Raw genomic sequence first — 16,661 nt, forward strand, 5'->3', positions numbered from 1 at the left:
CGGAATGGGGTATGGTATTTTACCATTTATATAAATTTAGAACCCACACACGGGTAACATACTACTTAGCATTCATGGTGACTATAGTTATAAGATGTACTTCAACTCTATCTGTAGTGTTTCATTTCTTCTATTAAAGATAGAAAATATGTTATAAAATGTTAATCATCGTCATTTCTAGGCACGGAGGTTTTTTTAAGATTTTAAAAATTTATTTATTTATTTATTTATTACTTATTTACTTATTTATAAGAGAGAGAGTGTGTGTTGGGAGTACTAGCAGAGGGAGAGGGAGAGAGAGACCTTTAAGCAGACTCATGCTGAGCAAGGAGCCCGAGGTGGCACTCGATCCCACAACTCTGAGATCATGACCTGAGCCAAGATCAAGTCAGATGCCAAATCACTGAGCCAACCAGGCGCCCCGCAAAGATGTTTTTTATCATTTTTTTTTAATTTTAGGAAAGTAAAAGAAAATCTGATTTTAAAAAGTCAAGGAAGAGGGACGCCTGGGTGGCTCAGTTGGTTAAGCAGCTGCCTTCGGCTCAGGTCATGATCCCAGCGTCCTGGGATCGAGTCCCACATCGGGCTCCTTGCTCGGCAGGGAGCCTGCTTCTCCCTCTGCCTCTGCCTGCCACTCTGTCTACTTGTGCTCACTCTCGCTCCTCTCTCTCTCTGACAAAAAAAAAAAAAAAAAAAAAAAGTCAAGGAAGATACATTGACCAAGGATTTAAATAGGGTAATCTGCAGAAAAGAGGTACAAGTAAAAATATATTCGACATCACCGTTAGCCAAAGGATTGCAAATTAAAACCACAGTTTGTTGGCACAGATTTTTGATGAAGTGTGGGGTGCGTTGTGGGCCTCCTGCCCCAGGAAGCCTGGGGTAGGTGGGATAAGGCTCCTTTCTTACAATCCCCGTTTCCCCAACCTTGACCTTGGGGGAGCCAGATACAGTGAGTTAAAGGAGGAGGATGGAAGGAATGAGAGACATAGAACAGAATTCGCCCTTTCCCTCTGCTGGTCCCGAGGGCCTCGAGTCAGGTCTGATACCAGGGAGATGAAAAGTGTTGAATTACAGAAGAAGTTTTAAATTTGCCATTAGGGCTTTCCTCCCTGTGAACATGTGACTTTAAGAACCTCAATGAGAATATTCTTACCACTGAATTGGACAGATTCAAGGTGGCATCATGAGGCTTGTCTAGATCTGATTTCATACGGTTGAAGTCAAGGATGGAAAAATGGAAACAAAACACCATCCACCAACAATCCAGATATGTCCAAGACCAGAAACTTCAAGGACGAGTCAATTTTGAGAGAGTAACCCCATCTGTCTGGCTTGCCCAGGCCAGCCCCTCATGATGCCTGTGTTTCCAGAGTAATTATTGACAACACTCCTTTTATTCTAGGAAGGAGCTTGGACAATGACAAGACTGCTGAAGACACTCGCCCAAGGACAATCAGCCAAACAGAGGCCGCACCAAAATCAAACCAGGTCTGCCTGACTCCAAACTCTACGTCCTTTCACTGCTACTAAATATGGCTTATCTGGACCAGTAGCCTGAACAGTAAAGTTTCACAAATGAAGTTTTAAGAAAAACGAATTATAGCAATTACTTTCAAGACCGTATCATACTTTTTACTTAAGCCAATAATTGTTGCCACATAGGAGCCCCGGAGGATTGGTCTTAATGAATAAATAAGTAAGATATGCAGGAGACAGAAGCATCTGGTTCTAAAGAGATTGAAATATGTATTTTCTTAAGTATATCAAACATCTAGGGTTTGCATTTTCCATTTGCCTACATGTTTTCCCCATTAGCCCAACAAAGGTAAACGTCTGTGTTTGAGTGGTCATGAATTTTAAATCAGTGGAGTACAGATTAAATTGTTTTTATGCGTATTAATAAAACTAATGAAATGGGATCAGTATTCACAAAAGCTTAAAATATCAAGCAATAATTTTAATACCATGTAAAACAGCATAAGCTACGTAAAAATTATATATCGCTTCCTTTAAAATATCAAATTACAAAATTGTGGCCCTTTTTAAAGAGAGGGAAACTTGAGTGCATATTTGCAAAGAATTCATCCTTAGGGACATATCTTGAAATATTAAAAATATCTGAAAACCACATACACCTCATTGTGTGAGCTGCATTTATACACGCTTATATGTGAATGTCTTCTGATTTATTTAATCTCACAATTTATTTGCAAATATGTTATTGTTTTCTCCTAGGTTGAAAAGGAGTAGTTCCCAAACTAGGAGGCAATTTTTCAATTTCTGTGTCTCCTGAGCCATGTCTTGGAGGGAAACTTCCGAGAGCTCTGTACAGAGATGGGACGGTAGAGAGGAGTCCTCTTTGCCTCCCTCTCTATCTCTCATCAGCTGTGTGACCTTGAGCAAACTAGTTAACCTCTCTGAGCCACAATTTTCTCTCATGTAAAATTGGAATGTTACTATTTTAAAAAAATTTTTTTAATTATGTTCAATTAGCCAGCATATAGTACATCATTAGTTTTTTATGTAATGTTCAGTAATTCATTAGTTGTGTGTAGTACCCACACGTGCCCTTTTTAGTACCCATCACCTGGTTACCCCATTCCCCCACTCCCCAGAATGTTACTATTTTCAATTAGGTTGAAAACTTGCCATAAGCTAATGTGTATATAGCAATGCCTTCCAAAGTACCTTTAGAAATAAGAACCTTCACTTGTCAAAGGACCATACAAATTTGGTGTATTATTGCCGTTGGAATAAGTTTCTTCCAGAAAACACTGGCCTTAAGCGGCAAAGAGCACTTCCTAACATGGGGCTCTGAGAATTCTGAAAGCAAAGAAAGGGGAGGACAGGCTAGCAGAGGTGGGAGGCAGAATTAGAAGGCCCCACGGAGGAATGAATCAACTCTCAACAGATTCCCTGCTTTTCAAAATGTGCACGTGTTGGGGCAGATAAATCCTCGGGAAAGCTCACGGTCTGACAAGTTCAACCACAGTTGCCAATCTCGGCAGAAATGCTAACCAAGCCCTGTCGAGCGTGGGGAGGGAACTCCCGCCTTGGCCCAGACTCTCCCTGTTCTGCAACTGATCTTCCCCCAGCCCTTTAATGAAGGCTGACACTTGGCAGAGGTGGGGAGCAGAGGCACATGTTCTTAATGAGCTCTCATTCCTAAGAGGCTTTGGCATCGCAGGAGCATACCTCCTGCCATGTGCTTCCTCCAGTTATCTGCTCCCCACTCTCGGGGTGCAGGGGGCTGCAGATAGCTATGGGCAGAGAGGCCACGTCAGGTCACATCTGGCTGGAGACCCTGGGCGTCAGCACTTGTTGCCAGGGTTCAAATGGAGGGGTGAACCGGAGATCTTCAGTGTAGACTCCGGGGATCCTTGGTAGAGTAAGCCCCCTGTGTCTTCAGCAGGGGACATGCTGGCTGGACAGGCAAGAAAAGACTTGTGATGGGCAGCAAGTCACATGGGACGTCCAGTCTTCTATGTCAAACCCTGACCATCATCTTCCTTGCTCAAGAAGAGAGCATTCCCTGGCCCCCCAAAGTCTTGAACAATGGCTTCCTGCATAGCTACTGCCCGGAAGCTTACATGGCCTGATAGGCTTGTGAATTCATTCATTTGAGCTGAAGACTGAGCGCTTGCTACCTCCTCCCCAATTTGTGAGGGCTGTGGTGGGCATCAGGGTTGGAATCCGCTCCTGCCTTTGCAGAACTTGGGTTCTACTGGGAGGAGGCAGATGAACCAAACCGTCCCACCCACAAGATCTTCAGAGAGTATGCGTTGTGTTGGAGAGGAACCCGGGCTGGAGCAAGGAACGCCACTCTTGAGAGGGTAGTCAAGAAGAGCCATTCGAGGCGGCAATGTCTGAGGTGAGATGCCGATAAATGAACAGGACATGGTTGTGGAGAGGGCGAAGACATGCCAGGAAGGGAAACGTGTGCACGGGGAGAGGGAGAAGCCTCTGGAAGTGAGGGACTGTGTGGGGAGGTGCTCTGTGAGCCACAAGGGATGGGAGAGTCATGTTGAAGCAGCATCATTATCTGAATCGTCCTTGTCTTGCTCCCTTCTGACTGTGTTTCCTACAGAAGGAAGCCAGCTGGGTGTATGCTGGTAATCACCCTCCCCCACCCACCGTGTGTTCACTTGGGTGGCGCCCTTGGCTTACCCAGCCGTGCTGACATTATGGGTTGTCTTGTCCTTCCCCTTCTGACCAAGAGCTCCCTGAAAGCAGATAGTTTGCCTTTTGCTGGTGTAGCATTAATACCTGGTCAAGCGATTTCACATAAGGTAAGCAAAATATTTGCCACATCCATGAATAGGGTGGTGTGGCAGAGTGGGCGGCCTTCCAGGAGGCCGAGGAAGGGAGAGTGGCTGAAATTCTTTTTCTTCCCCCAGTTTTACTGACACACAATGCCACATAGGTGTAAGGGGCACCACGAAATGATTTGTGAAGCTCTCACTGCAAAGTCATAGGGAGAGTTATTCCCAAGGGAATCTGTCACCGCAGGTAATCATGGTGGCCCTGAGATGTTTTGAATCCAGGTGTGGGTTTAAAACAAGCTCAGAATACTTGTTCAGTTACTTTTTTTTTTTTTTCCTTCTCAGTTGGGAGGAAGGATCCATTTTCTTGACACAGGCAGTCGCTGCTAGTTACGATACAAGGTGTCATGAAATCCACGCTAAGTAAAGGAAGAGGAAGAACAAAAGGAGAAAAGCTGAGAACGTGCAAGAGAAGAGAATAAAAATTCTAGCTCTTTGATGATCCCCTCCTTTCCACGATGGCTGGGCTCCGCTACCTTGATTTCATGAATGAAACGCAAGAGTAAGTCCATAATGTGGGCTGTCTCGAGGTTCGGATTTCATATGGCAGTTATCTTACCTTATTTGAAATGCCAATTGATTATTAAAAACACATTTCTTTCGCTCTGAGTACCATGTAATAGACAGGTAACTATTATACCATTGTTAAACCCCAGTAAATACCACTTATTGGAAACACATTTCTTTCAACTCAGCAATATGATTGTGTACGTATCTATTACAGAAATCTTGAAACTCTATCAATTGGTGCCAAAAACACATCTCTTTTCTTTTGAATTCATAAGGCTGAAGATATTGTCTCCGATGGGCTCCGATCAAATCCGCAATAAGCCATCTCCGTAATAAATGATGACTGGCCCGGCCCAGGCTCGAGCAGTTTGTGTAATCACTCAGAATAATAACGGGAAACAAGAGCACTCCACACATTAAAAGCAGATTTGTTCAAAGCATGTTGGCCACTTTGCGTCTAGACTGAACTACTGCTGGCTCAAAGGTTCCGGACAAAAATTTGTAGCAGCAAAACACTTTTCAGGGGCGAATGAATCACTCTGTGGGTTGGGTGCATTTTTTCTCTCCGCAATAGATTTAGCATAACATTCCTACCTTTCTGCACTTGGGCGAAGCTCAGGACGGGGCTGCATAATTAAAGAAAAAGGAACAGAGTTGAAAGAGAGGAAAGGAGCTAAACCATGCATTAGCCTAACGTACACATGGTACTCAGATGCACAAACAGAGGCAACTAGTTAGTGCTGGGCCTTTACCCAGGTTCTGGTCCATTTACCCTTTTCCGGGAACGTAACAGATACACAAAATCTAAACACGGTTCTGTGTTAACATTCGTTTTCACTAAAGGGGAGAGGCTTTTACTCTTCTGGAACTGGGTGGAGTACAAAAGAAGCTCGCTGTCTTAGAACTGTATTATTTCCTGCGAGATGTTGGTTTGGGACACGAAGAAAGAACACGACGCAGGTGGTGGTTGTGAAGCCGGGCTGGCCTCCAGTCTGCCAGGGTGAAACACGGAAAAGCTTTCCTATGGGTGGGTGAACAGATGCTCCCCCCAGAGCGCACGGAAGGCTCTCCACCTCCGTTCCAGCACCAGGCCCCCTCCCCAGCCTCCCGCAATCTGGCATCTAAACGGTTAACAGAGAGACATTCCTTTAGAGCCCTGTCTATCCATCGCAAGGGATCAGGGTCTATATGTTACCTGTCATTACAGATTTTGAATCTCTGTCCTGGATATGACAATAGCCTTTGCCGAAGATGGATATAGTCCTGAGAATTGTGAGAAATGTTCTCTAGGAAAAGCCACATTAATTTAATTCATAGAATAAACATAAATACTAAATAGGACATTTCTAAAGCAATCTATTTTTTTTAAAGATTTTGTTTTTTTTTATTTGAGAGAGTGGGAGAAGGAGACTCCCTGCTGAGCAGGAGCCCAACACAGGACTCGATCCCAGGACCCTGGGATCGGGACCTTAGCTGAAGGCAGACGCTTACCTGACTGAGCTGCCTAGGGGGCACTAAAGCAATTGATTCTTGCAAAAATAGCTATGGAGTGCGTGCTAGATGACAAGCCCCCTTCAATAATCGTAATGTGCGTTAACTCATTCCATCTTCACAGCAGCCCTATGGAGTTGGAGCTATTATCCTGTAGATGGAAGAACAGAGAGGCAGATTAATCAGCCCCAAATCAAACAGCCAGGAAGTGGAGGAGATTTGGCAAAATCTAAGCCAAAGCCCTAGGAATCCAGGACCTAAGCTCTGTATCTCCAGAGTGGAACTGTCTTTGGGACAGAATGTGGATTTGGACTACAGGTTTGTATTTGTTGGTACATTCCAGGTAATATTAAATCAGAATAACAGATTCAGGGGAGGGAGGGCTAGACCTAAATATTATTGTGACTTAATTTCCTATTTAAATGTTGGAGAGGGACACCTGGGTGGCTCAGTCGGTGAAGCATCTGCCTTTGGCTCAGGTCATGATCCCAGGATCCCAGGATGGAGTCTCTCATTGGGCTCCTTGCTGGGCAGGGAGCCTGCCGCTCCCCCTGCTTGTGCTCTTGTTCTCTCTCTCTCTGACAAATAAATAAAATCTTTTAAAAAAAATAAAAATAAATAAATATTGGAGATAGGTGCCCTTGCTTATCTGGCTTGAACCCATTGAAATAAACTGCTTTATTTTATTTTTTTTTTCCCTGCTGGTGATTATCAGTGAATTACTTAGATCGATAATTAAATTGTTGAGTTGAAATCAGAAGTGAGTTGAGGACAAAAGGCCACATACTGCATGGTCCCATTTATGTGAAATATCCAGAATAGGCAAATTCATGGAGACAGAAAAGTGATACTTGGGGGCTGAGAAAGGGGATATGGGGAGCCACTGCCATGAATATGTTCTGGAATCAGGTATTAGTGATAGTTGCAACACAAGTGTAAATCTCACGGTTTAAAAATTATATCTTCATTTCATTTTTTTATTTTTTTAAAGATTTATTTATTTATCTGAGAGAGAACGCAAGTGGGGGGAGGGGGAGAGGAAGAGAGAGAGAATCTCCAGCAGACTTCACACTGAGCACAGAGCCCAATGAGGGGCTCAATCCCACGACCCCGAGATCATGACCCGAGCCAAAACTAGGGTAGGGTAGCTCAGTCAGTTGAACATACAACTCTCTGCTTGCGATTCTCTCTCTCCCTCGGCCTCCCGCCTCGCTCACATGCTCTCTCTCTAAAATAAATAAATAAATCTTTAGAAAAATAGAATAGACATTTAAAAAATTAAATGAGTTAAGGGCCTCTCTATCAGGAGGCTGGTCAGTACTGAAGCTACTTTGGTCAGAGGGGATATTCTGACCTTTAGCTGTTTGAGGATAAACTATCTCTAGAAAGAAAAAGATGGCAGTGGATAATCCGATTGAGAGAAACGTCTAGAAATCATTTGATTCAATTCGATATGGTAAGTAACACATGCAAGGCGTGGTGTTAGCCAGTGGCTACGAATCAGTGGTAGTTCTGATGGAGGGAGGGATAAGTTAGAAGGGATGGCAGACCCAACTCATGGAGAGCTCGGAGCACGGCCATCAGGATGTGCCTGGTGACCCTGCTGGTGCCCTGGCTCAGAGACTGAAGAAAGACCAAGGCTACCCTCTCCAGGTACCAAAATCAGAAACTGGATTTTGTCAGAAAACCTAGATTCTTCTCCTGTCACTTAAATAATGCTCACTAAAATCATATGACATTAATATATCACTCAGAATGACACAATGATGATGTGAAGAAGTGACACAAATTTCATGTGTCTCCCCAGGCATCCCAGCCCAAGAGTCTGTGTACCCATCAAGGATGACCACTGATCAACAAGGGCCTTAGAGAACACAGAATAGAAGGAAACTCTGAGCCCCATCATTTTGAAATTTTATGGAGGCGTCATTACATAGCTATGATTCATTAAATCACTGGCCACTGGTGATCGAACTTAATCTACGGACTCTCTCCCCTCCCCAGAGGTCAGGGGTTAGGGGCTGAAAGTTCCAACCCTCTAATCATGGTTGGTTCCCCTGGTGACCATGTTTAGGGGGTTTCCAAAAGTTACCTCATTAATATAAATTCAGCTGTGTTCAAAAGGGAGCTGTTATGAATAAGACACTTGTACCACCTTTATGGCTCTGAAGCCATTTCAGGAAGCGAGGACAAGAGACCAAACAGTATAACAGAGGATGGTCCCATTACTCTTATGGATTAGGAAATAACAAGGGTCTGAGTCAGGGGCCAGCTTTTCAGGGTATCTCCCATGTATACAGGAAGTGTACATGTTATTAAACTTCTGTTCATTTTTCTCTTGTTTAATATTTTGTTTTGGGGTGGGGGGCATTCTCAGCCAAGAATCTGGAAGAGTAGAGGGAAAATTGTTTTTCTCCCCTACATGGTAGATCAGTATCAGTGCAGCCTCTCCCCATGCCACTTTGCTAATTCTGCCACTGGCACTCATATGGAACATGGTTAAATATCCTCCCAAAGGAAAGAATTTAGCCATTTCATTACTTAATTTAAATTTCCACACCCAAGAATCAAATGGTACTGCTTAGTGAATTCTGATGTGTTTTGGGATCAGACAGATAGGAGAATCCAGAGCCAACAGATACAGCCTTGAATCCAAGTCCTAACAGTAAGGAAGTGATTTTACCTCCCTTCACCCTGATCTTATTTTCTTCATCAGTACAAAGTAGGTGTTCAATAAACCTATGTACAGCAGTAACTTGTGTGATATGTATGAAACCAATAGCATAGAATAAGATAATGCACTCGGGGTTGGAGTTCTGTTTCTGCCATCTACTACCTGTATGACCTTGGCCATGTACCTTATCTTCTCCATGCTATAGTTTCTCTATCTAGAAAAACAAAAGTCATGACAGTAGGTACCTTGCATTTTTATGAAACTTAAATGAATTCTTTTTGTTAAGGTATTTAAAACAGAGCCTCCCACAGAGAAATGATTAAATGGGCATTATATACACATTTTGTTAAAGCTAGGAGCATGTATCCATAATATATAAATCACAAACATGTAAAAGAGTTTTATTTTATGTGTTCAATTCTCTTACATTTCAAAGTTCAAGTTTTGGGTGCAATGATTATCTTACAATTGAAGTATTTAAGGGCTTTCTTCCATGGAGGATTCCATTCCTCATTTAGACCCACTGTTGAGAGATGTCCGATGAGAGATAAATGGGTTTCTGGGGTCTATTTTCCTATTGATTGATTCTTAGTCCCAGGAAAGTCAATGCAATGAAAACCGTTTAATAGTTTGCCACAGATTTGATTGGAAGGAAAAACAATGTCCCCCCAGGACTTTCAGACAGGTCCATCTATGAGAAACTCTGACTAAGACCTTGGCTAGTGAGGAGAAAGTCTAACAGGAACCAAAAAATGCTGTTGAATGAGCTCATGTTAGATGTTAAGCACATAGTAAAGCACTAAAGAGCTAATCAAGGCAGGAAAATGCTAATAGGTTTATCACTAGGGTCTATAGCACAGGATATATGAGTGGAAATCTCTGTGAAAGTCTTTGTGAGAAAAACACTGAAATGGAATAGGTCTCTGTGGTTTCCAGTGCATGGCATGTGTAGCAGCAAGGAGGTGTCAAGTGGGCCAGCTCTGGCCCCACATTAATGCAGAGATTACTCTAAGTTCACTGCCCCCAGAGTCAGAGGACCTATATTTGAGTATTTCTGTGTGATTTCTTCTTTTTAAGATTTATTTATTTATGAGAGAGAGAGAGAGAGAGAGAATGAGTACGACTGCTGTTCTTATATTCTGTTCAAGGCCACGAGAGGATATAAGCACTTCACCTGCTAAGGAAATCACTCTAGAATTTAGCATATGGGACGTTGTGGAGAGATTGAAGAGAAATAAAAGAGTCTCCAGGTTACAGCCTATTTGAAAAGATTCAGTCTGAAGAACTCAAACTAGTCTAAATAAGAACTTAATGGGACTACGGAATGAAAAGTACAGAGAAAGGGTTCATAGAGGAAGGAGACAGAGTGGTATGATAATTTATTTGGATCAGTGTAGCCAGGTGATGGTGCCTGGTTGTTTGGCCAAACACTAGTCCAGATGTTGCTCAGAGGGATTCTTAGAGGAGATAAACATTTAAATCTGTAGACTGAGTGAAGCTGATGTCCTGCCATAAAACAGGTGGGCCCCATCTAATCAGTTGAAAGCCTTAAGAGCAAAGATCTAAAGTTTTCTGAGAAGAAACTTTCCTCAAGACTGCAACATAAAAATCTTGCCTTAGCTTCCAGTCCATTGACCTTCCCTACAGATTTTAAAAATAACAGCTCCCTCAATCATGTAAACCAATAGCTTAAAAATAAATCTTTCTCCCTACCCTCTCCCTGCATCTATATAATTGAAAAAATTATACTGGCTCTATTTCTCTGGAGAACCATGAAGAATGCAAGGGGGTCACAAGAGACAGGCTAGGCCAAGATGGAGAACTATCCACACATAGGACACCCTGGGGACAGTCATTGCCAGAGGGCTTTGAGTGCTATGCAGTGTGGAATACTGTATCAACCCAAATGTCCAGTAAAGCTGTCACACACAAATATGCTCTGTGTGTATGATGGACTGGGATGTTTATTTAAAAATAGGAGAGTGTTGGGGCACCTGGGTGGCTCAGTAGGTTAAGCCTCTGCCTTCAGCTCAGGTCATGATCTCAGGGTCCTGGGATCAAGCCCCACATCGGGCTCTCTGCTCAGTGGGGAGCCTGCTTCCCCCTCTTTCTCTCTGCCTGCCTTTCTGCCTACTTGTGATCTCTGTCAAATAAATAAATAAAATCTTAAAAAAACAAAACAAAACCCTGGAGAGTGTTGGGGTGCTTGAGTGGCTCAGCCAGTTAAGCATCTGACTCTTGATGTCAGCTCAGGTCTTGATCTCAGGGTCATGAGTTCAAGCCCTGGGCTCCATGCTCAGCATGGGGCCTATTTAAAAAAAAAAAAAAAGGAGAGTGCAGTGTTCCACGTCTAGATTAGCTTTGGGCAGAGAGGAGAGCCCAGAAAAAAAACTGGGCTGGTGAGTTCTGAGTTTAGTGAAACGAGAAAAGATGAACAGTGAGGGTACCATGAAAAGTGAAATCCCTAAAATTCGCAGGAACAATGGACAGGTTTTCAACCTCTTGCTGTGTGATGATGAATTTTAGGTATCCGTCTGACCTGGCCATGGGATGCCCAAACACCTGGCTGAACATCATTTCTGAATGTGTCTGTGAAGTATGTGTTTCTGGAAGAGATTAGCACTGGAATCAACGGGCTCAGTCAAGCACGTTGCTCTCTCCAGGGGGTAGGTACCATCCATTCCACTGAGGGCCTGAATAGAACCAAAAGGCAGAGGAAGGGAGAATTTTCTCCCTCTATGCCTGACTGCTTGAGATGGAAATCAGTCTTCTGCCATCAGACAGACTGGCTGCCTAGCTCTCAGACCTTCACACTCAGATAGGGACCACCAATGGTTCTCCTGCATCTCCAGCTTGCAGAGGACAGATCCTGGGGCTTCTCAGCCTACATACAGCATGAGCCAATTCTTCATAACAAATCTCCTTTTAGGGGCGCCTGGGTGGCTCAGTGGGTTAAGCCTCTGCCTTGGGCTCATGGTCATGATCCCAGGGTCCTGGGATCGAGTCCCATATGGGGCTCTCTGCTCAGCAGGGAGCCTGCTTCCTCCTCTCTCTCTGCCTGCTTCTCTGCCTACTTGTGATCTCTGTCTGTCAAATAAATAAATAAAATCTTTTAAAAAAATCTCCTTTTATATATATACATACGCAATATATATATGCATATATATAATGCAAATATATATGCATATATATAATGCAAATATATGCAATTATATATTATATATATGTATATATAAAAATTACATGTCTATATATCTATATCTTATTCATCTCTTTCTTTGGAAACCCTTGATTATTACATACCAGATATGGGATTGTTGGTTCAAGTCAATTTTACGTGAATCTAAGAACTCTAATTACCAAGGGAAATTTTGAGAAGGGATCCCAAATCCCCTGGTTATGTTCATGGGCTCCATAAACCAGCATACTTTGGGTGTCAGTATTGTTATAACTTCATCTGTGTCCTCATTCTCTTGAGGATCGAGGCATCTAGGTTTCTGGAAAATGGGATCTCCTGTCCATAGGGTTTCATGGATGGCTTTTGTCACTCAGCAATACCCTGTGAGCATTTCCTGAGCTCTGCGTCTTTTAGATGTCTGAGTACATAGTACATGATTGCCAGTAAATATTTGCTGAATGACTAGATAAAAGAATTGTATCTACATCCTACAGTTTAGTTAATCTGTGGTTTTTCTAAACATTTAAATCCGGCCCAAATCTTCCCAGTAACAAGAGAGAGAATGGCGATCAGCCTTGCACAGATATTATGATATACATCTAATCAAATCCTAAATGTGGCATTCCTTGGTGAAAAGATATGCACATTTTAATGCATAATGAAATGCACTGCCAAATTGCCCTCCAGAAATGTCGCTCCAATTTACATACCCACCACTGGAATATGAGAGTGTCCATTTCTCTGCATCCTGCCCAACATTCACATAATTATTCTTTTTAGCGATCACCAATTTGAGACAAAAACAGTATCCCATTGTTACTGTGATCATCATTCTTTGGCTACTAGTGCGGTTGAAAAAAATTTTAAACCTTTATATTTCTTCACTGGTGACTTGCCAGTTCCAATCTTTGCTTTTCATTTCTACTGTAGTTGGTGTTTTTTTTTTCTTATTATTGATTTGTAAGAGCTCCCATATTGAGGATAATAGCAATGCTTCACTAATGTCTAAAGAAAAAAAAAATCTTTCCTTGTTGATAATTTAATTTATCTTTCTTAGAGTTTTGGGGGAAAAACATTAATTTTTAGGTAACCACATATGTGACTACTTCCCCCTTTAATTGCTTAAAAGCTTTCCTAACCCTATTATTATGTAAATGTTCAAATAAATACTTTTAGTTTTCTTACATATTTCTGTTTCCTTGTTTCTTTCTCTAATCCAGCTGGATTTCATTTAGCAGTCTAGTTTATGGTAGGCAATTAAATTATTTTTGAAATATTCAACACATAGAATTTGTTGAGTAAATCCATTCTTTATCCAATAATTTGAAGGGCTACCTTATTACATGCTAATTTATGTATATAATAATATATATGATGTGTACATATTTATATATACTATATCATATGTGAATATATTAATATATAATGTAGGTTAGTATTGAGTTAATAATATATATGAATTTTTATTATTCTCCTTGAGTAGTGAGCACTATTCTATTATGATTACCACAGGTTTATGATAAATTATAAACAAAGTATTTGGGGGTGCTGGGGTGGCTCAGTGGGTTGAAGCCTCTGCCTTCAGCTCAGGTCATGGTCTCAGGGTCCTGGGATCAAGTCCCGCATCGGACTCTCTGCTCAGCAGGGAGCCTGCTTCCCCCTCTCTCTCTGCCTGCCTCTCTGCCTGCTTGTGATCTCTGTCAAATAAACAAATAAAATCCTTAAAAAGAAAAACAAAACAAAGTACTTAATAAAGGAAGAGTCATTCTTACTCTTTTGGGACTTTTTCTCATTGGCTCATCGCATGAGCTTAAGAAATACTTTGTGAAGGGCGCCTGGGTGGCTCAGTGGGTTAAGCCACTGCCTTCGGCTCGGGTCATGATCTCAGGGTCCTGGGATCAAGTCCCGCATCGGACTCTCTGCTCAGCAGGGAGCCTGCTCCCCTCTCCCTCTCTCTGCCTACTTGTGTACTTGTGATCTCTCTCTGTCAAATAAATAAATAAAATCTTTAAAAAAAAGAAAAAAGAAATACTTTGTGAAATCTGAAAAGAAAAATCCTGGCATGACATCTGTTGGGCTGTCATTAGCATTTTAAATGAAGGTAAAAATTAGTATGTCTAGAGTATTTTTCCTCAACCAGGAAGAGAGTCGTCTCCCTTTTTTACAAAGTATTTTTATGCCATTCAAGGAAGTTTCGTAGTATTGGCCATATGGCAAATGCTTTCTTTTAAGCATGTGTGCATGCTGTTGTGAACGCAATATATTTTTTTAATTTGAATTGGTAATTGCTGTTTATAGGGCAGTTTACTTTTCATACAATTAAATTTTTTTTTAAGATTTTTATTTATGGATTTGACAGATGGAGATCACAAGTAGGCAGAGAAGCAGGCAGAGAATGAGGAGGAAGCAGGCTCCCTGCTGAGCAGAGAGCCTGATGCGGGACTTGATCCCAGGACCCTGGGATCATGACCTGAGCTGAAGGCAGAGGCTTCAACCGACTGAGCCACCCAGGCGCCCCCTCATACAATTAATTTTTTAACTTTAGTGATTTTTGTGCAATTTCTTCATCACTGACTGCAATTTCTTCCCCTGGCATGCTCCCTTATCTTAACCTTCTATGTAGGGGTGGAAAATAATAGATCATGTACACACAACGATTTCGGATCCCCTTTGCCCATAATAATCTTTTCTACTTTTCTTGACTTGCTGCCTTATCTAGAAAGTCCAGAAGAGAAACAGTAAATTTTGAAGGCAAGTGTACCTATTGTGTTCCTCGTTTTAATAGGAACATCTCTGATATTTCACCACTCAGTATGTTTTGATACATATTTTGGAAGTAGTTATGTTAAGGAAGTATCCTTCTATCTCAGGTCTAAGTGTTTTCAGTTCTCCTGGGCTCCTATGTAAATAACTTAATCCAAGATAAAGGAAACAGCATGAGTTCCCAGTCAAGGACCATGTCACTAAAACTGGAGTTGTCAGACATCCTGTACCTAATGGATTATCCTGTATTTCACAAACAAGTGTGTCAGGATGTATAATCGTTCTACACTGGATTTCGATCTGACTCTACTGATGACATCTGTTAGCCCCTAATCTTTTCTCCTTGCCAGTAGTAATATGCCCCCTGTTCACGGACAATAAAATATGGCAGCCGTAACAAAAAAACCAAACACGTAAACAAGGCTGTCATAAATCTGGGGCTGCGTTTGTTCAGGTCGCATTCCAGGTCTGCTGTACCCTCGTTTTTAAAATCCTATAATCAACACAACCCCAGGCACAGTTTTGAACTTCCCCTGTGTGAAAAGGAAGAACAATTCAGGTCCTTGAGGTTTTGAAATACTGACTCGGGAGAACACCTGAGCATATCTACTGGGCCATCTAGTGGCGGAAGAGTGTACGTGAAACAAACAAACAATCCGCAAAACACAACCCCACCGGTGTGGGTTTCAATTTCAGGACAGACACGAGTGGCACGGACTCCCTGAACCTCCTCCCACCTCCCCAGTCAACAGTCCTCCAAACCAACAATGGGAGTGCACTGACTTCTGATCGGCAAGGGATGTGAACATTCCAGATGCATACTTAAGCACAGGCAACCTAGCATGCATTGCCCTGACCTGTGGTAGAACAATCACTCCCTAAAGAAAGAAAACGTAGGCTGAGGCAGCACCAGATTTAAGTCACCACCAACATGATCGAGAAAAACATGAGTAAAGAGGAGCCACTAGCATGAGAGAGTACAATTCGCAAACCATGAATGCTAAGAGGGATTATACTTAGAAAAAAAAAATGCATTCCTAATAAAGGTGAAATCCATCGTTCTTAGTGCATCCCACCAGATTTGAACCGTGATAAGATTACCGATGCTATCTTTCATGTTTTCCTCGAACTTCTTCTGTCTACATACAGGACAAAAAACCAAAAAAACAAAATGAACTAAAAAAACCCAAAAAACCAAAAAAAGAAAAAAAAAGAAAACCCAAGCAAACCAATTAAAAAAAAAAAGAAAAAAAAAAAGAGCCTGGATCAGAGCTGAGAAGACAGAAGAACAAAGATAAAACAAATTGATAGCTTTCAAATGTTAATAGGGTTTGTCACCTCTGAGAGTGTGTAAATTAAAGACATCTGTCTGGTCTCAAATAAATTCCAAAAATCCCAAACTAATTGCTTCATATACACAACGCGAAACCTCAGAATTCCATGCAAAAATAAACCTCCGTTTAGAAAATAAACTTCATACAATTATGATAAAAGAAGGCCTGTCAATAAGCCAGCGCTTAATACAGGAGGATTATTTTGAAATAAACTTCTTCAGAGCTCGTTAGAATTGGAAAGAACTGTGAAAAAAGATCTGCCTCCCCAGGTCCTTAGGTATGTGGCGGCCTTCGGGGGAGCTTAGCTATAAGGAATACAGGTTTACATCAGAAGTCTTTGTTGATTTTCTGGCAATTTTATCCATTTATAACACACAAAAGGAAAC

This window comes from Martes martes (genome assembly GCF_963455335.1).
Source record: "Martes martes genome assembly, chromosome: 16".
Classification (NCBI taxonomy): Eukaryota; Metazoa; Chordata; class Mammalia; order Carnivora; family Mustelidae; genus Martes; species Martes martes.